The sequence below is a fragment of the Lissotriton vulgaris genome, chromosome 3_1 (genome assembly GCF_964263255.1).
Source record: "Lissotriton vulgaris chromosome 3_1, aLisVul1.2, whole genome shotgun sequence".
Classification (NCBI taxonomy): Eukaryota; Metazoa; Chordata; class Amphibia; order Caudata; family Salamandridae; genus Lissotriton; species Lissotriton vulgaris.
In genome coordinates, this window is record NC_141689.1 from 2,067,494,517 (window position 1) to 2,067,522,301 (window position 27,785).

At 43.1% G+C, this 27,785-nt stretch overlaps 1 protein-coding gene across 2 annotated transcripts in view; it reads right to left on the reverse strand.

The window, feature by feature from the left end:
* Window positions 1–27,785, reverse strand: part of TUSC3 (tumor suppressor candidate 3) — a 1,509,257-nt gene that overhangs the window by 313,051 nt on the left and 1,168,421 nt on the right. The gene's annotated exons all lie outside the window — the stretch shown is intronic.

The window sequence follows — 27,785 nt, forward strand, 5'->3', positions numbered from 1 at the left end:
TGTTTAAAGGGTAGAGCACAAGCACTTTAGCACTGGCTAGCAGTGGTAAAGGGTGCAGAGTTCTAAAGCCAGCAAAAACGAAGCCACCAAAAACAGGAGGATGGAAGGCAAACATATTAGGGGAAAACACACTAAAGATGCTGGGTCCACCTGTCTGCAAGCTCGAAAGGAAAAAACATGGGTTTTTGTCAATGGCCAGGTTCAGTGGCTTCCCTTCCTCTCCACCGCCCCCCTGTGTACAGTGGGGGTTGGCTGACCATAGCTGGTTGTGCACAGGGCCTGGCCCTAGGTATAGGTCAGGTCCTGACTTCAGAACCCAATGCACATGGCCGAAAACAGTGATTAATGGGGTCGGCTGCCCGGGACACCTTTAGAGCACTGCCTGGTAAGCGTGCAGCGGGGTTTGGCTGCCTGCAGCATGTTGGATGAAGACCCATATTGTAGGCCAGGCCTTCTAGTTACCCTCCACTGGACACATCATTAGTGTGTTTTATGCCTTTGTAATGTGAAACAAATTTGGTATCCAGTTTTCCTAATTTAACTCTGCTCCTGTTATATGATGTGTCTCGTCTTTATGCGTGGCCATGTCAATGAATCATAGTTTACACCCATGATTATGTATACAACTGATTCAGTATTACAGATGTAATGTGAATTGTTTCCATGATTATCACAAGCCTACAGCTACCTGAGTGCTGAATGTATAGACGATGCAGTAGGCAGAGGGATGGGGTTCTTTAACTTATGTAACAGACTAACGTGTGGTTTTGATATTAGTTGGTCGCTGGTAAATGTATTGTGTGGACCAGTGATTCCGGGGATTCTTTAGTTTACTATATAGGTGAATGGGGTAATTTAAATGACATTTTCTTTTTCTATATTTTCATCCTCGACTTTCACACCATTGACTTACCTGATGGCAGGATATGAGAGAGAAAAGGGTGAGGCCTTCTCCTGATGAATATCCAAGAGGAACACTAGATTTAAAGACAAGGGGCATAAACATGTTGACACACTGTACAGTTTCAAGTAGTGGGAGGTGTCAATAAACCTACCATAACCTAACCATCCTATTTTTGTTTTTTCTCCAAGGCCCCAGGTACCATACAAACTTGAAGGTATAACTTACAACCCTCTTATAAGAGCACCAGGGGAAGCCTACCGTATTAAACTTCAGATTACTACTCTGAGGAGGGCCCTGATGATGCATACCACCTTGGTGGGTGAGGGCCTTTGTCATTTTTAGTAAAAACCTTTAGGTGATTAACCTTTTCTCAAGGTCTCACAATGGAGCGCTTGGATTGCCCTGCGGATTTCGAGTGTTAGGTACTTATTTGGGATTATTAAATATCATTTCATTAATTACATTTTTTGTCACATAAACTATGCATACAGAATTATCTTTTTTATGTAAATATGTGTTGTTATCTGAAGACGTTGTGTTGTTAAGCCCTACAGTTTATTGAAATGCATATTGTGAATTAATGAGCAGTTCATTTGGGGTGCAAGTTAAGAATCTCAAGGCAATACAAGTGTGAGAAATGGGGTTATTGGTTGACTCGGATGTGAACCCTGGTCAAGAAGCAACCACAATCCTTGTCAGGGTGAAGCACAAGCCAACCCTGAATTTAACCTGTGCTCGACCCTGTAGTAGCTGGGCACAGAGCAGTCAGTCTTAAATAGAGGCAATTCGTAAAGTATTTGTGAAAACCATCAAACAGTAATAAAGTGGAAACACCACATAAAAAGGATCTCACACCAAACTGGAAAAAATAGATATTTCTTTAATAAATAAAATAAGATAAAAACTACAAAAACCCAATCAGTAGAACCAGAGGTATCCGATTTTAAAGATTTTAGTGAAAATCGCGCCAAAAAGCATAAAGCTCAAACTGCGGCAGACCAGGACAAAGGCACAATTTCAGGCTGACTGCAATGGATCACAGGTCGGCTACAGAGACCCAGTTAGGTCTGTTGAACATATCACCTTAAATTCGGCGTTGCAGAGCATTACAAGGATCCCTGTTAAAGATGCGTTGCACAGCAGAAGCAATGTGTCAGTTCTGGGATGAGGCAAGGCTGCGATGCGAGGCCTACATCAGTATCGAGGATGCCGTTGATGGGGTTTGCGATGCAAAGTCCAGTGTCGAGGATGCAGTGCGCAGCCAGGGCAATGTACTAGCTCCGAAAATCTGCGAGGATGCTATGGAGAGACTACGGTCATCGAGTAAGCCATCAATGAGCGATGTGAGGATCTGCACTGTGGATGCATCGTGCAGCGGCGATTCCCGAATGTATTGCGGTCTGTGGCAGTGAGGCAGGTCTTTGCGACAGGTCCAATCAACGCAGCAGCAGAACTGCGTCAGTTCTGTTTGGGATTATGCTGCGCAGCAGAGGAGATGCATCCGTTCTGCTGGATCCACAGAGGCTGGCAGTGCACCTCAAGTCCAAAGCGAAGAGTCCAAGACTGGGGTTGCACCACTAGGCAGGGCAGACTCACAGATGGAAGAGTCCAGGTGCCATTGCAAGGTTGTTGAAGGCCTGTTATGTCCCAGAAACTTCAGATCAGGAGGCCAGCCTCTAGCCCTTTGAGCCACTCTGGGTTCTGAGTTCAAGAGATGCAGCTCTAGTCTTTCTTGCCCAGGCAACAGGGCAGAAGGTCAGCGTAGGTAGGAAGCAGCCCTTCAGAGCCGCTGTCCAGCAGAGTGGCTGTCATTTCAGCAGCACAGAAGTCCTTCTTCCTGCCAGAGTATCCACAGGTCCAGTAGTGTACTTAAGATTTGATGTCAATGGTCCAGTACTTATACCCAGTTGCGTCTTTGAAGTGGGCATAAGCTTCTAGAGGCATACCTTTGAAGTGCATAAGTGCCCTGCCGTCCTGGCCCTGACTCCAGATTAACTACAGGAGGTATGCAGCTCTTTGTGTGGAGACAGGACACAGCATATTCAAGTGTAAGTAGGGCTTGTCCCAGCTCCTCCCTCCCATCCTAACCGTGATGGGTCATCCAGTCACACCTACACACCTAAGCTCCCCATTGTTTGTGGCTGTCTAGGAGGAATACACAAAGCCCAACGGTCAACTACACTCAGTCATGTGACCCAGAGATCGGCTGTAGGCACCAATAGGCAGGAAAATGTAACTTTTTAAATGTGACATTTAAAAAAAAATTAACTTAAAATCTGACTTCACCATAAATTAGGATATTTCATTACAATTCGAGAAACCCCTAACATGGGCTGGTTACCTTTAAGGGTATTTTGCTAACAGGACATGTACATTCTAAAAGTGCCTGTCCTACTTTTTAAGTACATTGAAATCTGTCCTCTAGGCTTTTCAGAGCCTACCCCAGGGGTGAATTATCTGTATAAAAAGGAAGGCTTATGCCTAGCAAAAGATTTATTTTGTCAGGCGGAAAATGCAGTGAACACTGCACACACAGGCTGCAATGGCAGGCCTGAGACATGTTTAAAGTGCTTCTTAAGTGGGTGGCATAAACAGTTCTGCAGGCCCAGTAGTAGCATTTTGCTCAGATGCCCTGGGCACAGCTAGTGCCATTTTACAAGGGACAAACCGAAAGATTAAATATGCTAGTTGAGTATAACTCATTTCTACTATGTTTTATGGGGAAAGCACAAGCACTTTAGCACCGGTTAGCAATGATGAAGTGCACAGAGTCCTATGGACAACAAAATCGAATTCAGCAAAAATAGCTAGAGTGAAGGCAAAAAGTCTCAGGATGACTCTGCAGAAAGGGCCAAGTCCAACAACATGTATATTTAAAATATACATATACATATACATTTACGTAGCTTAATGCTCCTTTGTCTATAAGCGTAGTGGCATAGCAAAAATGTTGAAAAGTGCACATTCTGAGAACTTGTCAGAGCATTTTTGATCTGCAGCATGCAGGTTTCCGTAATTATAGAGTTTGGTTTTAAAAATGAGATGTTCCTGTTGGTTTTCATGTATGTTCTGTCTGGAATTCTGGGTATATCTACAAGGTTTACAATGCATCATGTGCGTAAGGGTAAAGCAACATTGAAACGTATCTGAATTTGAAATGAAAGAAGAATACAGTCACACAATTATTTTGAATTGCACATTTTATGTCACGCTTACAATAAAATCAGAGAATGACACAAATACTTGGAAAATACACAATTTTGAGATACATCAAAAGTTCCATTGCTAAAGCTCCGTGTACATAAGCAGCTTGGCCAGGGCGGTCAAACACAATTTAGCTTGTTTGCTTGCTTGCATCAAGAGGATGATGAGCAAATGTAAGTGTATTTTATGGTCTGACGCTTCCATTTATTGCTTTTAGGCATGGTTATAACTCGCCCCGACTCCACGCACACTCGGCAGCTGCCAAGTTAGATGTGAAAATGCGATATTGGTGGAGTCATTACTACAAAGTTTTATAAAAACGAAATGCAATTTTCCACAGTCTTTCCAAGATCCTCTTTTACCAATCTGAATTCTGAAGATTTGCGATCTTTGGGAATGTTTAGCAGGTCACAAATACAAACAATGGCTTCACTTTCACCAGTCAGGAATTCACTGACGGGTTGTTGACAAGAGTAAATGGTTCCAATAAGGCAAATCTCCCTGCCATCATTGCAGAGAAATCTGCAGTAGTAAACCTTTCAAATATAATTGGTAATGTGCAGATCAAGAGGTTTGTATTGAAAGCTTCTGAACGCCTACAAACCTTTGAGTTTATTGGCTTTCATAAATGGTAACCCTTACCCACATTGGAAATAATTGGTGCTTTACACCAACAAAGGGCTGGAGTGACAACCCTTCCTGGATGGAAGGAGGAATGGATCACTCCATACCTAGAGAAAAGGAGTGGGGGTTGTTCCCTTGGAGTAAAAACGAGAATCACAAGCATTGGTAAAGCCGGTAGGTCTCGCATTAACAGGTCAGTGCCAACATATTGTCTTTGCCAATGCGTTTTATTTTTATCAATCTAACATTACACCTGACCCTATTGTAAAGGTAAGATTTTAAAAAAATGGCTGCCAATGTATTGTGATACATGTGGGCGTGCATGCATGCGACCACACAACAGCAATGTAGCAATGATTTAGGTTAGTGACTTTGCATGGATGCATCAGGAGTTTTGTTATTTTTTTAAAGATCGATTCAACACCATTGCAATGAGCGAAAAGTGGGTAATATCTAAAACATATCTGTCTCATTGCATGGATTGGACTGTTTCAGGCTGCTTGTAATATTGTGTCCCTCAGATTCATAATGCAATGAAATGTCATGCACGCACCCACTAAGTATATGGAAATTCCACACAGTATCAAACTGAAACTGTGACAGCTTCATAAGTGGCAGTGCTGCTTAAGTGCCACGTTGCTGGTAGAGAAAAAAATTAAAAAGCACTAATGCAAGCTTGATGTCTGGCTTGCACGGGGTCGTTTGAAGCAGGGCAGCTGATGGTAACAAGAGGAAATCAATGTTATTTATTTGATGTCTTCCCTCTGAAAAGGATGAGGGGAATCGAGAGGCTAAGGCCAAGATGACATAGAAAATGCTTGGGCAGGTCACACTGCTGCTGCAGAAAATCAGATAGATCTCCTTTGTAAACTGGTTGGCCTGGGCCCTTTTGTAGGCCTTAAGTAAACTGCAGCACAACGCATATTCCAGGTTATTGTGGCCTGGGCTGCATCACTGTGCCTCCTCTACCACCTTGGTCCATGCTATCCCTTTTCCCTGTACTTAGACTTGCTGAATAGATCATCAATACAACGTTACACCAAATAATGGATGCTGATTTATGTTTCCCAAAGTACGAAAGGAGCAGAGTACTACTTATGGAGACTGCCTGAAAAGATAGGCTGGTGGGAGAAGCAGCTGAATGGCATTAGCCGTTATCCTTAGCTAGACAACCTTGTCACTTGCCTAATTACTGCAGAGCAGCTAGTTGGTTCCGGTTTTGTTACTAATACAGCAGTAGTGAAAACTTCAGCAGAGTTTCTGGTTGTGACATGAACCGTTACACGGTGATTATACAGAAGAAATAGGGTAAAAGTGTGATATGAAGCACTATTTACCAAAAAGATTTTTTCTAACTACCAGTTAATTAGTATAGGTAGATTTCAATTTAATATGCTGATGGGTTAAGCATAATTAAGTCATGGAAATATGCACGGGTCGAGTAATAACATATCCGCCTCAAAAACGTTTGAATATTTAATTGATAATAAATCACCAAACGTTCTTTGTTGTAAATGACTGAATAATACATTTCAAGTTGTAACATCGTTTGTCTTGATCCAGACTCCTGGGATGAATGCAAACCTTCAGTATGACATCGCTCAAGCTTTTAGCGGGGTTCAAATGTATGACGTTACAACGCAAACATTTACAACTCATTGCCTTTACAACACAGTTTTTACATTGCAACATCCATTACAACGCATGATTTTACATTGCATGCCATCACAACGCACTTTTAGAAACTACATTTACAACACATTCCATTACAACGCATACCATTACAACACATACCATTACAACGCATATTACTTTTAGGGCAACAGTAGAGTAAGTGCTGGATAGTGTAGGGGTAAAAATAATATTCCCACTCCAGTGAGTACAACAGTAGGGTAAGTGTTGGATAGTGTAGGGGTAAAAATTACTTTTCCCACTTCAGTGAGTGCAAAAGTAGGGAACGCGTTGGATAGCGTAGAGGTAAAAATTACTATTCCTCATTACTTACCTTATAATGAGTTGTAGTGGCATGCGTTGTAGTGACATGTGTTGTAATGACATGCGTTGAACTGACATGCGATGTAATGGCTACGTTGAAATGGCATGCAATGTAAAGGATGTAATGACTGTGTTGTGAGGGTAGTGCGTTGTAATGACGGCGTTGTAAAGGTTGTTTCGAGCTGGGTTCTTATGGTCTGGACCATAATTTTGAAGCATGTGCTTATCAGACCCTTGCAAGCTGCCACAGCATGAATGAATTGTCGCAGTGCCTGCCTACACCTTGGTGACAGCGCCTACAGTACTTGCTTTTCAGCACTGCTGCACCAACAATAGTAGCTCAATTTCTTGCATGTCAATTGTGAAAGGAAGCAGGTGTGGAAGGCAGCCTTTGTAAGGGTAATTCAATGTCCATGCAAATCTTATGAATGAAATAGTCTATGTCTCTGTACGTGCATGCAGCCCTATCTCCCTTCCCTTTTCCCAATGCGTTATATAAGTGTGTGTACAATGGGTTTGTGGGTAGATACAGTGCTTAACTTTTAAATGTTTTAAGTCAGTGCCAGCACATTTGCTAGGAATAAAAGCCATGTTAGGTACGGCACAATACTGAGTCTCTGATGGGACAGCACAGCTGGCCACCACCAATTACCAACACAACAACAGCCAAAGAATCCCAAGTTTGCAGCAGCATTCGGAGGCAGTCTAAGTGAGAGTGAGCATTTGACAGACCGTGACACTGGCATGTTTGCAAAAGGATGATGCGTTGTCAGGCATGTATTATTTCGGCATCCTGGGACGTTTCTGTCTATGCAATACCTAGGAGTTTAGGCCTTGGTCTGAGAAAATGAAAACTTTAGGCTGGGACATGGAACTGCCAGTGAAGATGAAACTGATTAAACATGGTTGTCACACCCTTTGTGAGCTGTGCTGAAAGGCTGCGGACAGCAGTAGGGGAGGCAGGAGCATGGAGAACATGCACAATGGGGGGCGGAACAAAGGGAACACAAACAACAGGAGTGGGCGGGATTAAAGGGAACACAGACCATGGATGGAAAACATAGACAACGGGAGGGGGTGGGAACAATGTAAAGCACATCAGGAAACAAAAATAATTGTACACGTACCGTGTAACAACAAAGTAAAGAGGCCAGTAGCCATGGGAGGATAGAAATTGCGTCCTAAGGAGGGACTTACAAGGCTATTAAAGAATCAGACACCAGCATTTACAAAGGGCAAAGCCGCAAGCCAATGAAAAATGTGGGCAGGGCTTCTCCTCCATAGTCTACCTACAACAGCTCACCAAAGCATCGCTTGCGCGCTGGCTCAGGGTTGACCTAAAAGTTGTGCTATTGAACACTGAGCTGCATTTGCCCAGTCCAGAGTTGTACAATTGTCAAAATGGGACTGTGATGAACACGTCATTTTATGTTCCCAGTAGCACACATGGAACCCTGCACGTTCTACAGCTTTCCAGGCGTTCTAATGGGAATATTTCTGAATTCCCAAAAGGGGAAAATTGGTACCTGTCCGTTGGAATACAACTAGAGGAGCAGATTCACTACCTGTACTGTAGAGCAAAGAAATGGGTTGAGATGGATTGAAAAACAAAAAATGTCGCTTTTCTAGTAAAAGTCAACCGCAGCCGTTTTAGACTAAATTACAAAATATTTTACAGTAAGAACACATTTTATTAGCACCACCCAGACACTGAAAGAAAACTGTGTTAACTTTTAAATTAAAAAGAGGATGGAGAAATATGTTCTTTTGTTTGTTTTGTGGGTTTAGAGCTAACATATTGGAAGGGTCTAACAAAAAGATCCCACTGAAGAGTCCCCAAAATAATAAAACCATGATTTGATCTCTCTTTACACTATCCAGCACAAAGTGATCAACCCAGATTTAGAACATTTACTTTCATACCCATCCACATCATCTTCAAAGTACGAAACCAGACTCTTGCAGATGACAGTACTCTGAATGTGATGTGTTTAACTGATTGGTAAGGCGCATGATCACTCAAAGGCATCCTGGTACTAAATCTGCCAGTGCAAATGCATAGTGGAAACCACCAGACATGTACCTGTTATTTACCTGAGTGAAAAAGACCAAAATAACACAAATCCAATCAGTAGAATTTGAGATATTATTTTTAAAGATTAAATTCAAAAACAGTGTTCAGACTTCAATATTGCGAATTGGTTACTTGACGTCATGCTACACTGGGGTAAATCCAAAGTTTAGACTGACTGTGATGGAGGATAGGCCGGCTACAGAATTCAAGCAGTGCCCACTGAAAAATTGCCTTGTTTGGAATGTCAATGGCTTCACTGTATCAGTTATGATATACGGGCTGGTCGATGCAACGGAGTCGAGCCTCGCAGTCAGTGTCAAAGGCTCGGCGGTGCAGTGACGTTAAGCCTCATAGTCGGTGTTGAAGGATCGGCGCTGTGTCATCATTAAACCTCGCAGTCAGGATCCATGTCGTCAGCGAATGGACACTGCGTCAGTAGGCACTGAGTCGGTTCCTATCATCACATAGGTGTCCCATCATCGATTTTTGAAGAGAACAGATGCAGAACCCACTTCTGGGGCCCAGGACTGGAGTGGCCACCTCAGGCAAGGGTAAGACTCACAAATAGCACAGTCCAGTAGCACCAGCAGCATTGCAAGAAGTCTTTTGTGACCCTGAGACTTTAAAGAACAGGAGATAAGTCAAAACGCAGTTGGAGAAACTAGCGTTCAAAGATGTAGAGAACGGATCTAGCCTTTTTCATTCTCAGGGAAGAAGCACCAGGCAAGAGGCGAACACAGCAGAGCAGGTAGCACAGTAGCAGTCCCTTCTACAGCTCAGCAATCAGCAGGCCAACAGATCAATACAGGTAGCAAAGTAGCCGTCCCTCCTGCTGCACAACAGCTCTTCTTCCAGACAGAATGTCCTTAGTTCCAGTACAGTTCAGATTTTGTGGGGTCAGGGGTCCAGTACTTAACCCGAATGTGGCTTTGAAGTGGGGGGGGCATCAAAGAGTTCAATGAATATCACAATGTCACTGCCTTTCCTGCCCTGGCTCCAGACTCATTGCAGAGAGGTACTCAGCTCTTTGTTCGGGGACAGGCACAGCCCTATTCAGCTGCAAGCGTCAACTCCTCCCTCCGAATCCACCTGAAGAAGGCCCATCAGCCTGGTGATTGACCATCAGGATGCAAATGTGACACCACAGCTCCCTTTCTGTGACTGTCTAGATGGAATGCAAAAAGCCCAGCTATCACCCAACCCACACGTATATTCAGAGACACGCAGAGGCACAGAATGGTTAAAGTAAGTAAATGCCATCTTTTTAAAAGTGGCTTTTTCAGACGTACAATTTAACATTTGACTACGCCATAAGCTGTAATTTTAAATTGTGAGTCCAGGAATACCAAACTCCGAATTTCCATCTGCTGCCAATTGGAAATTACACTTAAAAGATGTTTAAGGCAATCTCAATGTTAACCTATGGGCGAGATAGGCCTTACAGCAGTGAAAAACGAATTTAAGAGTATTTCACTACCAGGACATGCAACACTTAAAAGTACATGTGCTGCTTTTTAAATACACAACACCCTGTCCATGGGGCTACATAAGGCCTACCTTAGGGACAATTTAAATGTAATAAAAAGGAAGGTTTGGGCCTGGCAAGTAGAGTAACTTGCCATGTAGAAAGGCAGTTTTAAACTGCACATACAGGCTCTGCAGTGACAGGCTGAGCCATGTTTAACGGGCAACTGAGTTGGTGGCACATTCAGTGCTGCAGGCCCACTAGTACCATTTCATTTACAGGCCCTAAGCAAATATAGTGCAGTTTCCTAGGAATTTATAAGAAAATTAAATATGCCAATAGAGCATAAGCTAGTGTTACCATATTTTATGTACAAAGCATTTGTACTTTAGCACTGGTTAGCAGTAGTAATGCGCCCAGAGACCTAAAGCCAAGAAAAACAAGGTCAGAAAAAGGGAGGAGGAAGGCAAAAATGTTGGTGGTGACCCTTCAGAAAGGGTTAGGCCCAACATGCATCTTTCACTATCAGGTATTTTCCATTGCAGCTTGTGTGCCTTTTACAATGGATGTCCTCTTTTCAGACTTTTTATGTTTCGCATTAACGTCATTGTGTTGCAGTTTACTGTAGTGAGAAATGTTAGCTTTCACTGTTAGTTTTTAAGTTGTACATCTCACTAACCTTGAAGTTATCAGACTCAAAGCATTTGCTACATTGGATTCCTAGCTTAGGTGGCCAGCCACTCTGTCTACAAACTGTTACGTGTTCGTAACTTCCTGCAGTTTTTTTGTTCCAGTCCTTTATATTTACATGCGCCTTCATTGGATATATTCCTGCACGTTTCACAGTAATCAGAGTATAGTTTTCCAACAATAACACCCTTCATTTGAGTCACTTATGCTTCAGTACGTTCCGGAAATGCTTTGCTCTTATAACCTCTAAGTTCACCTTCCTTTGATAAACAACTGCCTGTTTCAAAACAATCAAGCTCTGTGTTATTATATAAACAGTCTATATTCAAGTCACATAATATCAGTTGACATCAAGCAATGCTTTGCACCAATCAATGAGCATATCAAATCTGTATAAAGATCTCTCGATTGATTGTATTAATGCATCTAGTCGCAGTATATTAACAATTCTTATCTCGGTTGCTCAGCATGTACCGATCTATCCAATGAGAATTTCAGTGATGACCTTCGCCTAATCAGTTCAACGTGAAGGATTTGTATGAAAAAGACAGCCACGTCCGCAAAGATGGAATAATGGAAGAGGAGGAGAGGTCGGGGAGAGAGAAAGAGAAAAACAAAGAGGACTTTTGGAGCTGAGTACAGCATCATTGGATATGTACATTCAGCCAGAGCTGGCCTCGCTTGCTCCGGATGCTCAGTGTGAAGGCTATGTCTAGTTGCCTGTCCCTACTTGACAGCCACTGATGGCTGCTTCGTACAGTGTGGGAGATTTTAGGCATGATTTGATAAAAGCTTCTAATTCTCTATTAGATTGAACACTGATAATTGAAAAGTGCGCACCTATAAAGTTGTCTACTTGGAGACAGTGCACAACTGCACATGCTACAGGGTCAAGGTATTATTTCATTTGAAATTATGCCTACTGCAATAAAAAAATGAGCCTTGTAATGGTTGTCTGATGGAACCACGCATGCATGCCTTAGAAACTTCCCTTCCTGAGCCCTAAAAACGATCCCATCCTCCCCTAATCCATAAAGACTACCCGCTCCCTTGAGTCCTAAATACTACCCTGCCCCCTAAGCCCTAAAAAGCATTACGATCCCTGCCCTAAAACGTCCCCCAAGCCCCCGCCCTGACACCTAAAACTACCCCTCTCCCAGCCCTGAAACCTACCCCGACCTACCCAGCCCTGAAAACTAACCTGAAACCCCAACCCTAAAAACTACTCCTAGCCCCCAAAACCATACAAACTATCCCTCCAAAACCTGGCTCCAGCCTCACTTATCTCACTGTATTGTGTCCTCTCCTGATCCTTCCTGCTTCTTGGCTGCTTCCTGCTTCCGCCAGCTAGACGCGCACTGCCTTAACAACGCATATGCATGGTTGAGGCAAGCGTGGTAGCGCCTGTGTATTTGGAACTTGCGTGGTTGAGGCTGCAGTGTTCCAACTGTTTGCCCCTGGTAATACATACATACTGGATTATACTTTCATAACTGTTCTACAATGCATTGATTATAGGTGCAGTACAGCAGCTTGATGTCTCAGTGTAATGAATTCATATGTGGTACTTGACACTACTAATTTGTGCTGGTGGTTGCTAGTGTGCACAACTGGCACTTTTTTCAGGGGACACCACCTGTACTGTTCCAGTCTGCTTCTTTCTTAAAGTAACAGTGTAATAGAATAACACTTTCCTAAGGGCATACCAATAGAAGGACATATCTGAATATATGGACATTCAACCCTGTAGACAATGCAAACATGCTTTGAGATTTTTGAACACTCTGCTACCATGAGTCTGTCTGGAGGGATCCAGCGCTCCTATAGAAAAACTATCTCACCAACGCTACCTATTACCTCAATACTCACCATTAATTATGAAAAACTTAAACAGGCCCATAACACCAATGAGACAATTTTTGAGCAACTGAATCTAGTGGTTTGATTTATAAAACTATTCACATTATATCTATATTATTATTTACAAACTGCAGTTCATCATCTTTTACCATGGATTTAAGCACTTGTCAAATATTAAATCAACCACTTAAGGCGATTGGATCAACTGATAGTAACTAGACCATGAATAAACAAGACCAGCTTGTCTTAGCTTTATTCTTCAAAATAAGAGCATTTACGTTTTAGAATCATTATTTTATTAGCAAATAAGAAAGCAGCATTTTATTAGGAAACAAATTAATAATCTGATATTTATTAAAGCAAAATCAGAAACATGAAATATTAGCAAATAACAGTTACCATATCCTAAATCTATTTCCCTGTCTATCTCTCACTTAACCTGAAAAGGAAAATATCATTATCATTTTAAGTCAGCTGTCCTTACTCGCGCCAAAAGTCCAACAGCACGTCATTCAGGATTCGGGAAGCAAGAGTTTTTGCCCTGCTCATGATGTCAGGTTTTATACCTTTTCTCTATCTAAAACTCTCTACATTCTACATTCTTTCAACAAAATCCAGGTCTTTCATTGGCTGAGCCATGTCAGTCCACCGCTAGGTCATCTTTGAATTTTGACCAAGTCCGGGCTTCACTTAAGCCCTATTGTCTTTTCTTCCACGACATTTGACTTCCTCAAAAGTGTAACTTTTTCCCTCGAGTACTGTACTTTTTGCTTCCTAACCTTGGCAGACATTCACAAATCCTGTCCTTGGGCCTTCTTTCCATGAGCACATTTTATTCAAGCAAAAGTCTTTTTCTTTTCATTGATAATGTTTGTGCAGCAAAAATCTCCATTACGTAAATGCAAGGCTGCACTCTGGACAAGAATTCACGTCTGCATCTCTGTCAGTCATATTTTTCCGAGCCACTTTTCAGGCCTCACTTTGAAAACTATTATTAAACAAACACAAGACATTGATTAATTAAAGAATTGAGACCCATTCTGTTACCCGACCCCCTTCTAATAATTAACCGGGTTAATTATGTTACCTAGCCGAAGCACATGTATGCAGCAATATATTTACTTTTTCCTTCAGGATCTGCACGAACTCCAAAGGCTTTTGTCACAAAAGACATAACATAAGCACATATAATAAGCACATGCCATTAGTTAAACAGCCACATTTAATACTGACAAAGACAATAGACAAGGTCAGTTTATTATTTTTCTTCTTTACGCTTGCAACATAAAGCACATTATTTAATCCCGCGTGTAATGTTTGCAATTTTAAACTAAGTTGATTAATACTTTTCACCACATGCTTATTAATTCAATTAATCATGATAGGAGATTAACTTCACAGGTTAGAACAAAATTTTGCTCTTCACCCTGCTCCATCAACTCCCTCATCTGGTGATTTCAAAATCACCAAACAATACCCAAAAATGTATACATTTTTAACCCTTGAACATGTTTTGGACTTTCCTAATATTAGTATTTCTAAACTTTAGTCTCATCTGTTTTTCTGCATTTTTCATATTGAGTTCTTCGAAACTCTTCTAATTCAATTTCTCTTTGTTTTTCTTTTCTGAGTTTATACATGCTTCTCTTCTCTATTAAGAGTTTTCTTCTCTTGTGTATCATGCAACTAATTTTCAACAAAAGTGTTATATAGCTATACCTATTAAAGGAAAAACTATTTTACCTATAATTGAACTACCAATTTCTTGAAACCAGCATTTAATTGTTGCAAATCTTTTAGCTAAGCGTTCTGCAAAACTTTCATCTTCTATTGGTACTATCTCACTATGTCACTCAGTTATGTTTTTTATATACATCTCTCTATTCTGACTCTTATCAGGAATATATGTGCAGCAATGTTGAACATGCAATATCCCACAGACTCCACCCTCTTGAGCCAGCAGAATGTCTAATGCAAGACGTTTCTGCATTACCATGGATCTCATGGCAACAAGTTCTGTGTCAACTAATTGAAATCCACCTACGGTATCTGTTGACAATCTATCAACTATTGTGGACATCTTTCTAATTTTGTTTGCATTCAGGGTTATTATTACCATAGGTATTAACGCACCAAATATGTCTCCAAAAATTTCTGAAAAACTTTCTCTTCTAAATCTACTCAGGTGATTACCAATTTCAAATGAACCTTTTGCATTTCTATCTACATGAAAAATGTATGGAAAAACTAAACCTACGAAACATATCCCATACCAGTGGTCGGGAAGACTGTAGTAAGTTTTATAGCCACAATGGAAATAAATTCCAGGGAAAATTGGATCTTTGCGTCCTTTAAATCCCCACCCCCTACAATAGGATATGTATCTTCACATTGATTTGCACCCACAAAATAGTTATCAAATTGAGTATTATCTCTTCTTATACAAAGTTTTCCACTAACAGGTTTATCTATGTGAATTGTCACATTTACATTTTTACCATTTAGCTTTTCATCTTCCAACTGCCAAAATTTAGACTTAGTCTGTTTTGTCATCTCATTCCGCTTATAAATTGCTCTTCTCTCTACCACCATATTTAAAAACTTTTTCTCTTCTGTTCTCGGTTTACATGTTAGATTATTCTTAAAAGCATACTCATATGTAAGTTCACTAGTCACTAAGAAAAATTCCGTCATCTGTTTAGTATATTTCACTTTATTCAACCTTTCTACAATTTTTAAATTTGCAAAAATCTCATCAAAGTCTGAATAATAATATTCCAGACGTCCAGTTTTATAAAACAAACTGGCTATTACACTACATGTCACACCGTAAGTAAGAGGAAGCATATTAAAGGTCACGCCCTCTGACACAGAAGTTGGTAATTTCACGCATACATAACAATCTTTTGCATTCATCACCTTAACATATTCAGATAAAAGTCTTAAAAAAGTATTTCTAGAAAAATCTCCCACAGATCTATCTTGATGAATCTCTGGTTTATGTACAATATCCTTATTTGGGACATTAATTTTGTCATGATTGACCACAGCTTTACTAGTCCTGTTAGCTTTATACATCTCTTTATCTGTTCCAAAAGGAAAAATAACAGCTAAAATTAACCAAACTAAAATTATCAAGATTACACATATTAAAGACAATTTGCAACATCTTTTGAGAATTGAGCATCGTGAATTATTATTATAAGAAGGCATCTTTACTAAAATAAAAACTAGAAATTTACAAAAAATTGAAAAATTACCAATATACTCCCCTATTATTTATTTTTTTAACAGAAAACTTTACTTTCTAACAGCTTCTTCTTCGACCTTATGTCATACAAAAAAATGTGTTTTTCAGCTAACACAATTTCTTCGACCATTTGTCTCCTAACACAATTTTTTTGACCTTGTGTCACTTTAAAGAAAATCAATCATTGTCACTATCATCATCCAAATTAATCTGACTACTACTAATTTCTATTACTGGTGGGATCACTATGTAGGCCCATTCAGGTGACTTGTACTTTTGATTTGGTTTTATTGTTCTCTTTGGCCTACTACTGATCATTTCTATTCTTTGTTCCGCTTGCTTTTTCTTATTCAAGTCTTCTTCTTTTTGACTTGAAATCTCATTTACCTGCTCCTTTGCTCTATTCACTAATTTGAATTTCAGGCCTTCATTTTCACTTGGCCAATTGTCTCCTTTTCTTGTTAACCTCCTTTTTGGCTCTGACAGATTATATTCCATCCTCCAAGCTCTTTTCCTTGATCTTTTCATTTTTGATTCATCTCCACTGTGAAGGACTGGGTTTTTCTAAGACCCAGCGGTGCCAGGGATAACACCTAAAACCTTCGTGGGTAACCTGTTCCGGCGTACAAATGACAGAGACACGGGACACTTCCTTCGGCGTCAAAGATTCGAGGTTTATTACTGCAGGGAACACAGAAGTCACAGGAAGTACAACACGTGTAGGTTCGAGGAGTCTGATTCGAATTGTATCTGTGGATCGCTCTTCTTATACAGTTTTCAAGCATAGGATAACATGGTGCACAAAGGTTTACAACTTGATTCCCATCGTAAAAGTCATAAGGGGTCGCTTTCATGTATTCAGGGCCCGGAACATAATCACAGTAACATTTGGTAGTTCCCAACTGTAAAAGTACATCTTCCCACCATTAGTACATTCCAATCAGTAGTAAACGAATCGAGGAAAAGACAGAAACAGGTGCAGAGGAAGACGAGGACAGTGAGCAGATCGAAAAGGGTGTAAAAGGGGTGGATTCAGGAAACACGAGTTGTAGGCATCAAAGGGGACGTGCTTAATGAATGCACAACTGAGACAATAGAGCGGCACGGCAAGATGTGCCTCGAGCGGGGCCATCTGCCTTACAGTGTCATCCCCCTCATCATAAAGACACCTTCAAAGGAAACGTGTCTTCCGCAAGAGCTTGGGAACCCCAGGGTCGCGAAGCGGACAGCGTCCGTTCGCTGGCTACTTGAGGGCAAGAAACAAAATGGATGCCGTATCTAAGATGGAACCCGTGGGTTCAGATGAAGAAACCCACAAAACAAACGAACGGTTCAGGTTAGCACAGCGTAAACGCGTACACCCACTAAACTCGTCATTTGCGGTTCACTGATACCAAACTCGACCATATTCGTGCGAGTCAAAAACACCACTTACGATTGTCACGGAACCTCAGACGCTCCTTTTGCCCTCATGTAGGCAAGCACTAGTCGTAATCATAATCGATCTCGATATTCATCAGACCATCTAGATGCTGCTGCAACATAACTCTATCCATTAGAGTTCCTTTGGTAACAGGCGGCTGTCTTATACACGCTGTAGCACAGAGGCCACATAAGGCAGGACCACATTGCACACAAAGGCAACACGTGAACAGGAATGCTACAACAACCCCGATGATCATCAGAATCTTCCAACCCCAAGTCGACATCAGGCCCCAAAACCACCGAGTAGCGTCCAATCCCCTACGTCCACGTGTATGGACTCAGAGATCTTATGCAACTTCGAGATGGCTTGATAGACAGTCGGAGCGTTGTCTGGAATGAATACACAACAACTCGAATGGATCACTCTACATACTCCACCTCGATCTGCTAAGACAACGTCTAAAACCATATGATTTTGCAACGTCATCAACCTATCCGCCTGAAGCTCTGCTGTAATGTTGCCAAGGGCACTGGCAGTGATATTAGCTGTCGATTCCACCACTCGAGTCAATTGTCTCAGTTTCCTACTATTGATCATAGGACCCCAAAACGGAAAGAAACCCTTGAAAAAGTCTCCTGCCTCTTGACCGGCAGTGTCCTCTTTGCTAATCACGCCCCTCACAACTCTGGTCTTGTGGTAATCGGAGGCGACTGTAAAAGTCGGTGGCAACAGGTTTGCAATATAACAGGTGCCCGCAAAGTTAAGGGGCAACCATGTATATGCACGGTCGTAACAGACAAAATACGTACCCTTGGCAGTCAGGAGAACAGGGGAAGAGAGCATTGGTAAGACATACGTCTCAGAGCAAGCACTCTCTCCAAGGTGGGCCCTCTGATTTCGACCACAGCCCTTTAGACAGAAATTACCAAGGTGGGGTACGACCCATATTGGAGACGAGCTCCTAAGCTGTCTTTCGCCTACGAGCGCACTATACTCAACCTCACTGAGATCCCTATAGGCTCGCACCTCTTCCTCTGGGATGAGCGACGGCTCATAGATATCCCTATCTAAGTCTGCAATCGCTATTGCCAAAGGTTTATGGTACGGACCAGGACCAAAGTGTGGAGAACATGGCTCTCGATTGGGGTAAGAATCTAGTGCACTTCGAAACATTGTTTGCAATGCTCGAGCTGAACCCTGGGAACTATAAGGGAGGACCAAGTATGGAATTCCCTTATCGGTGGTATGTGGCATTAACCCGCACACCCAATAATTGGTAGTGTTCACCACTAACTGATGCTGATGACGGAGCTGAATGAAGGAATTGTTCATGAATTCCGCACGTCTGACCTGCTCGTGTTGGGGTAAGATGTGGAAGGAATGAGGAGAAACAGTTGTAGTAAGTTTATGTTCAGGTGGAGGGGTAGGTGAGGCAGAAGGCAAAAATGACTGTATCATGTAATACACCCCACCCACCAATAACGAAGAAACAGTTAAGAATAGAAGGAACACCTGAAACATGAAGCATTTTGTGTGTGTAATTCTGCGCAACTCGAATCTTCTAGCCTGAGCCTTTTCCATATCCATCAGCTTCGAGAAAGCCATCCTCTAAAACCGTCCGCTACGTTTTTGACGCACTTCGTTCTGTGTAGCAATAGTCAATCCCCAGGAGTTCCTAGGAATCGACGGTCTCTGACCTAGTGTCAAGACCTACTAACCAGAAGGAAGTACCCGTGCGGCCTTACGGTCCACCCGGATGTAAGGTATCTTTAATCAACAATATATACAAAGTCTGCTAGCTGTGGAAGCAAAACACATATGTGGAAAAGACTCAAATTTACAAAAATCACAATTATATATAGGTGTGTTCAACTGATCAGTGATAATGGGGTAACGTAGATGTCCAGGGGAGAGAGCAAATATTCTAATTTTATTAGTCTTTAGGGTTGGAGCGGAGAAAATATCGGCTTCTCCCAGGACGTGTCTGCTCGTCAAACAATTGTCCGATGATGAGACAGAGTTCTGTTGATCAGTCAATTGTTCAGATCTTGAGTTTTGTGATGACAAATGTTCAACAATATCGTTCTGCTGCACTGAGGTATCTCCGACAGGCTGAGCGTCGCTAAAAGGGACAAAGTTTGAAGCAGCTTCGGTTTCAGATAATGCAATGACCTTCTTCACCCACGAGTCTGCTGGTAAAGGTATAGGTACCTTTTTAGTATGGGTGGCATGCACCCAGTTCTTGCATCCTTCCAAACGAACAGCAGTCCTCGTGCCAAGAAGAACTTGGTGGGGTCCAGTAAAACGAGGCTCAAGGTTGTGCTTCCGGCTGAAGTTTCTCGTCACAACCCAGTCTCCAGGCTAGAGCTGGTGGCCTCCGTCTGCGTCGGCAGTGCTTCAAAGACCTGTTGGTGAATTAACCTCAGTTTAGCAGTCAGATCATGAAGATAATCGATCAACATTGGGTACTCAAGATCAGAAAACACACCAGGTCTAGGGACCCCCCAAACATTTGCAGGGCGGCCGAACACAATCTCGTAGGGGCTGAGCCCTACTCAGGAGTGTACAGTCGCCCTAGTTGACAGAAGAGCTAAGGGCAAAGCGTCAGGCCACGAGAGACCAGTCGTAGCCTGAATCTTCGCTAATTTCAGTTTGAGGGTGCCATTGTACCCTTCAACCAAACCTGCTGACTGAGGATGATTGGCGCTATGGAATTTCTGTGTAATTCCAAGGCCCTTACACACGCTCTTCATCACACTCCCCACAAACTCACTTCCGTTATCTGACCATACAATTCGTGGCATTCCATACCGAGGAAAGTATTCCTTCAGTAGGATTTTTGCAGTGGACAGAGCAGTGTTGTCTTTGAGAGGGTAGGCTTCAATCCATCGGGAGAATGCGCAAACCACCACTAAAACATACTTCAGGTTATTGCATCGCTCCATATGGATGAAGTCTAGCTGAATCACCTCAAAGGGACATGAAGGGGGAGCAAAATGGCCAGGGGGTGTAGGAGTTCCCTTACCAGGATTATACAACATACATATCATACAATTCTTAACCAGTCTCTCAGCACACTTAGTAATACCATCATTCTTCCACACAGGGGACAACAACTTGCAGATACCTTTCGCACTAATATGTCACAAAAGCCAGCACATACGCATCCGGCAACATCCACCTCTTATGGTCCGACAAATCAATCCAGCAACCATTCGCATCCAACTTTGCCGTACTCTCTTTCCACTTCGTCTTTTCAGTCTCGGTGGCCTCATTCTGAATCGCTTTCACACTCTCAATAGTGTCCTCACACATACCAGTCTCTGTAGGCCACCTGACCAAACTCGTCACATACATTTTAGTGCTAAGGTTCTGGGCAGTCTCCTTAGCAATCTCATCCGCAAACGCATTGCCACGACCAACATCATCCGTCACCTTACGGTGTGCACTACATTTAATAATCGCCACCTGCTTAGGCAATGTAAGTGCATCCAAAAGATCATTCACGAGCTGTCCGTGCTGAATCTTCGTACCATGCGATGTCATAAAGCCTCTCTCTCGCCACAATCGTCCAAAACTATGCGCAACACCAAACGCGTATTGACTATCAGTAAACACATTCACCCGCTTCCCTTTCGACAACACGCACGCTCTAGTCAAGGCAATCAACTCTGCCGCCTGTGCAGAATTCTGATTCAATCTCGCAGTCTCCACAACCGTACTCAATGTTACCACAGCATACGCAGTCGTCACATCACCATTCGGCAACTTAAAACACGACCCATCCACATACAGGGTCCCATCGGGATCTTCCAATGGAGTATTTTTCAAATCAACACGACCTTTTGTTTCCTCCTCAGTTCGTAAGTAGCAGTCGTGAGGCGCTACTTCGTCTGACTCCATACTAATCGGCAACAACGTCGCCGGATTCAGGACATTACAGCGCTTTATCTGAATGTGACTTGCCAAAAGCGTCAACTCGTACCCAGACAACCTTGCACTCGTCAGGTGTTGGGTTTTCGTACGATTCAAGAGAGTGTCAACTGCATGCGGAACCATCACCGTAAGCATATTATCCATGACCAATCCTGCAGATTGTCGGATGGACACCGCAGCTGCCGCTGTTGCTCTCAAACAACTCGGCAATGCTCTAGCTACTGGGTCCAAGGTCGAGGAAAAATATGCACATGGACGTTGCTTACCACCGAATTGTTGCGTCAAAACACTCAACGCACAACCTTCCCTCTCGTGAACGTATAGTGTAAACGGCTTACTGTAGTCAGGGGTACCTAACACAGGGGCCGAACACAACGCGTCACGTAGTTCAGAAAAACTTTTCTGACATTCTTCCGTCCATGGTAAAGGAGTTGGAACATCCTTGCACGTAAGAGCTACCAATGGTTTTGCTAGCAATGAGAAATTTGGAATCCATTGCATGCAGTATGACGTGATACCTAAAAAGGCACGCACATCTCTCTGAGTTGTTGGCACAGTCATTCGGGCAATTGCTGCAATTCTCTCTGGGGTCAACCTTCTTCCCTCCTTTGACAATAAGTGACCTAGATAGGTTACTTCTTGACAACAATATTGCAGCTTAGAAGGTGACACCTTGTGATGCAAGTCACAGAGATGCTGCAACAACGACACCGTAGCAATTCTGCAAATGTCCTGAGTATCCGCAGCCACCAATAAGTCATCGACATATTGGATCAAGGCCGCACCGGCCGGCAACACAAACGCATCAAGTTGACTCTTCAAGGCTTGACTGTATATTGATGGACTCTCACAGTAGCCCTGAGGAGCACGTTTAAATCTAAAGCTGCGACCACCAAGAGAGAAACCGAAAAGGTCTCTACTCTCCTCAGCGATCGGAATGCTGAAGAACGCATTTTTCAGATCGATCACTGAGAACTAAGATGCGGAAGCTGGAATCAGAGTCAGTAGAGCCGTAATGTCAGGCACCACAGGGAACTGAGGATTCACAATTGTATTCACCTCTCGTAAATCGATAACAAAACGATAAACAGGAGGCTTTGATGGATCAGTACGCTTCTGAATGGGCAGCACAGGACTATTGCACACGTTTCCCCGAGTCTCCTCAATGACGTCTTTCTCAATCAAATCGTAGATGATTGCTAACAGCGCTCGTTCACCATCAAGGGAGATACGATACTGGGGAATACGTGGCAAACGCACATCAGATTTCAAGTGAACGGCATAAGGGGAGATATCAAGCAGGCCCACATCATTGGGACCTGTTGCCCACAAAGATGCAGGAAGCGAACTCAATTCAGGTGGAAGTTTATCGAGAGACAAGTACATTGGAGAGATAATGCTCTCACCCAAAGTAAGCTTTACTCCCGCAGGAGAATAATACAAAGTCGCATACAGACGTTTTAGCAAATCCAGGCCCAAGAGATTTTCACCACAACCAGTAGTCAAAATCAAAGGAGCTTTCAGCTCACGAGGCCCAATTGTAAGGGCAAAGGGCGCGAAACTGGATTGCTAACAGGGGCGCCAGAGAATCCAACGGAAACATTTGTTAAGCCAGACAAAGGTGCGCCAGGAAGTGAATGCATGATTGAACTTTTCGCTGCACCAGTGTCCAACAGAAAAGACTCAACGATGCCCGAGGTGGCAACTGCGACGTAAGGCCCTCTCTGATCAACCGGAACTGATACTACTCCCTCTCCTTGTCTATGGCTGTCCTAGTAACTACCGTCGTCAGTGTTGTGATCGACGTAATAATCGTCTACATTGTACTGAGCAGATCTGTTTTGCGATGACCCACGCTGATCGAAACAATTGTTAGAATCGGAAGAATTATTGGAACGATCAGTTTGAACACCACGACCTCTACCACGTGATGCTTGTTGGGGACCGCTACGACCTCCTCTAGATGAATTACCACTGTTTCGATCACGCAAGACTGGACAATCGAATTTCAGATGACCCTCGTTCCTACAATAGGCACACTGATTGTACCCCAATGAAGATCTCTCTGAAGAGGAGTCATTTCGTGATTGTGACCTATTCGACTGAGACTGCGATCGATTCCGCTGTTGCGAATCATTCTGATTCGACCGTGGAGGATACGCTTGTAGCAACAACACTTTAGTTTTGAGCTCTTTCGTCTTCTTATCAGCACGATCATTTTCCTCTTTCTCTCTATTCTCATAATATTGGGCCGTAGCCAATATTTGAGCAGACGTGGAAACAGCCCACGCACTCTCAGAATTTCTTAATTTGTTGCTTAAGTTCGGCAACAGATTAGACACAAATTTGTCCACGAACAACCTCTGACCTCCCTCGGTACCCATATCCTGACCACTATGATCGATGAATGCCTCCTCAAGTCTTGTAAAGAAATCAGAGACACTCTCGTCCTTCTTTTGCTTGTAAGCGGACAACTTGTCCCAATTCACCTTCATAGCTGGCATAAGCGTCTTCATAAGGGTAATAATTCTCTGGGGTAAAGCCGTAATTAACTGTTCAGGCTTAGCCCCACCAATTTGTCGCGTATCCGCCGCTATAAGAGCAGCCCAATCACCACCTAATTCTGCCACATGATTTTCTTGACAAATTTTTGCCCAAACCGGTTGCGGAACTACGTTACCAAACAACATATCGATGTCAGTAAGATTCATTATCGTAGCATCTACTAACTGCGACACTTCCTTATAGTACCCTGCTGGATTTTTGCGAGGATCGGGTAGTGATTGTTTTACTTGCAAAACTTCTGATCGTTTCCATGGAAGATGTATCCACACTCTCTGGAAATGAGGTAAGATCGGTGGAACTTGACCAGCATCACCCAGCATCCACACTGGTGGAACTTCGAGCATGGGATACTGACCAGGCGCTGCTAGCGGTCCCTCAATATCTTCTACAAACAATGCTCGAGGCATTATAGAAGGGCGGTAAGATAACAACTGCTCGACAGCACGTCGAACATTGCTACCCACTATCATTCCGCTCGCAAACTGAAGCTGAAGATTAGTTAGAGCAGTCAATGTATCGTCAGACGCATCAACCGATATTTGGTCATGCAAAACCTTGCACATCTCCTCAAACATGAACCTCTGTGTTGGTACGTTGAACTGAGAGAGCGTATCAAGTACCACACGTGGTGGATTCCTAAGGGGATATTTCATCCAAGCCAACGCCATGTCATGTAGACAGTCACGTTCCCTACTACCAGGAAGCTGGCTTCGTCTTTGGGGACCATCAGAACCAGCGGACTCGAGAATCGGTCCAAGAGAATTGAAGAAGTTAGCAGCAACAAAAGGGACACAACGTCCAGTAGACGGGGTATTAGGGTAACACAACGGGGTAACAAGAGAAGTATCAGAAACAGAGGGAACAGCAGGAGAAACCAGAACAGTAGGAGCAGCGGGAACAGGAGTGTGAGGAAGTACAAGCGGAGGAGCAGTAGGGACAGAAGCAGGCAAGGGAGCAGGAACAATTGGAGGTACAGGAACAGGAGCAGGTTGGGGAACAGGGACAGGAACAGGAACAGGGGGAACCACAGGAACTGCGGTACCCTGCGCATACGGAGGTGGTGATTTCAAAAGATAGGACAACAAGGGGTCCTCTGTTACTTCCTCCTTCTTATCCGTATCCGTCGGTAAAACGGGGTAGCACTTATCTATAGTCATGCGCTGCAATCTATCGAAAACTTCCTTTTCCTTTTCCTCCTTATCTCGCTGGAACTGCTGTGTGTTTCTTACCGTAGTAACAATACCTTCTCTCTTATTACGTTTGATCTGTTTGATTTCTTTCTGCTTGGCTTCTTTACGCCACAACCGAAAGGAATCAAACATGGCCGGCCTTGCTTTTCTTTGGAATAATTTAGCTTCAAGATTATCTAAAATCGGAGTTTCAAAACCACCATGAGGTGGCCAACTAAGGACACCGTCTTTCTTAGTATATCGAACCCAACACTCATTGAATGTAATCGGACCTAAACCGTGTCGGCTGTACAACTCATAAGTTGGAGTTCCAATCGGAGGTATCGGACACGAATCCTCCAATCGGGAATCCGCTCTACAACATTTAAAGCAACTGAACAAAGTACTACGGCCAGGCATCGTGCACACTAACCGAGTTTCACAAACGTCAAGGGTTATAGGATCACAATATCCCTACAAAGAGCAAAACCCTCGGTTTTTGGCGACTGCAGACATCAAATATCACAACAAAGAACAAAGTACCAAGAACCACAAATGCAATGGAACCATGCAACAACTAAGCACCCACAACAAAGGACTCTGGGAGCGACCCACAAATACTTAACTCAAAGATCAATGGCGTCACCAGGAAGGCCCGTCAATCGTCTCGCTGTACCAAGGTCTACGCCAGGCGCCAAAACAGGTATACAGTCAGGGCAGCAGTCCGTCGCAGCCGTCAGGTGGCGGGGATCTTCGCGGGAAAAGTCGTCGGGCCACTTGTTTCGACAACAGGATCGATGAAGCGGGGTGCACCTCCCCTTGGAGATTTCACACGAAGTTCCTCACGATCGTCGGGCTTTGGACCGGTACCACTGATGCAGCCCCACGTTGGGCGCCAACTGAAGGACTGGGTTTTTCTAAGACCCAGCGGTGCCAGGGATAACACCTAAAACCTTCGTGGGTAACCTGTTCTGGCGTACAAATGACAGAGACACGGGACACTTCCTTCGGCGTCAAAGATTCGAGGTTTATTACTGCAGGGAACACAGAAGTCACAGGAAGTACAACACGTGTAAGTTCGAGGAGTCTGATTCGAATTGTATCTGTGGATCGCTCTTCTTATACAGTTTTCAAGCATAGGATAACATGGTGCACAAAGGTTTACAACTTGATTCCCATCGTAAAAGTCATAAGGGGTCGCTTTCATGTATTCAGGGCCCGGAACATAATCACAGTAACATTTGGTAGTTCCCAACTGTAAAAGTACATCTTCCCACCATTAGTACATTCCAATCAGTAGTAAACGAATCGAGGAAAAGACAGAAACAGGTGCAGAGGAAGACGAGGACAGTGAGCAGATCAAAAAGGGTGTAAAAGGGGTGGCGTCAGGAAACACGAGTTGTAGGCATCAAAGGGGACGTGCTTAATGAATGCACAACTGAGACAATAGAGCGGCACGGCAAGATGTGCCTCGAGCGGGGCCATCTGCCTTACAGTGTCATCCCCCTCATCATAAAGACACCTTCAAAGGAAACGTGTCTTCCTCAAGAGCTTGGGAACCCCAGGGTCGCGAAGCGGACAGCGTCCGTTCGCTGGCTACTTGAGGGCAAGAAACAAAATGGATGCCGTATCTAAGATGGAACCCGTGGGTTCAGATGAAGAAACCCACGAAACAAACGAACGGTTCAGGTTAGCACAGCTTAAACGCGTACACCCACTAAACTCGTCATTTGCGGTTCACTGATACCAAACTCGACCATATTCGTGCGAGTCAAAAACACCACTTACGAATGTCACGGAACCTCAACTGTCATCTGTTTCACTTTCTGTGTTATCAGCTGATTCATCCATTATCAGTTTTTCTGTATCATATTCTTCTTCAAATTCAGGTACTTCTTTACTCTGCAGTTTCACTTTGTTAGGAACAGCATCCTTATAGCTGGTACTTGGAATTTCTTCTTCGTCTTCTTCTTCAATTACTTCCAGTCCACCAGTTTCAGAATTTTCGTTCCTTCTTCCAAAGTTTTCAATCTGCTTTTTAATACTCTCCTGATCTTGATCTTGAATCACTTCTTGTTCAGTTTGCTCTTCTGCTACTTGATCTAGCAGATCATTGTCATTTTCTTCTTCAGAATCTTGTATCACAACTTCATCATTCTCTTCATTCAATGCTTCATTCGCATTTGAATCTTCCAAATCTCGACTTTCTTGTCGATCATCTGAATCTGAATCAGCTGTTGTATCACCCTCTTCGTCAGGATTTTCAGGTGGAGGGACTCGTATGATATGACTAGCATGGATCCATCTCTTCCGTCCTTTACACTTTATTGCATTTGTTGTGACTAGTATCACCTGTCTTGCCTTTTGCCACCTTGGTACTAGGCAATTCCTTCTTCGATGAACCTTTGTCCTCACCCAGTCTCCTGGCAACAGATCATGAGCTTGTTCTTTTTCTTTTGAAAGTACTTCAGTTCCTACCTGGTGGAACACAGAAGTCACCACGTCAGATAGATTCTTGCAATAATCCATAATGGCACTATCATTTATGCTCAGTAGTTTGTCAACAGGAACAAATGCTTGTCTCATGACCCTTCCCATTAAAATTTTGTGGGGACTCAAACCA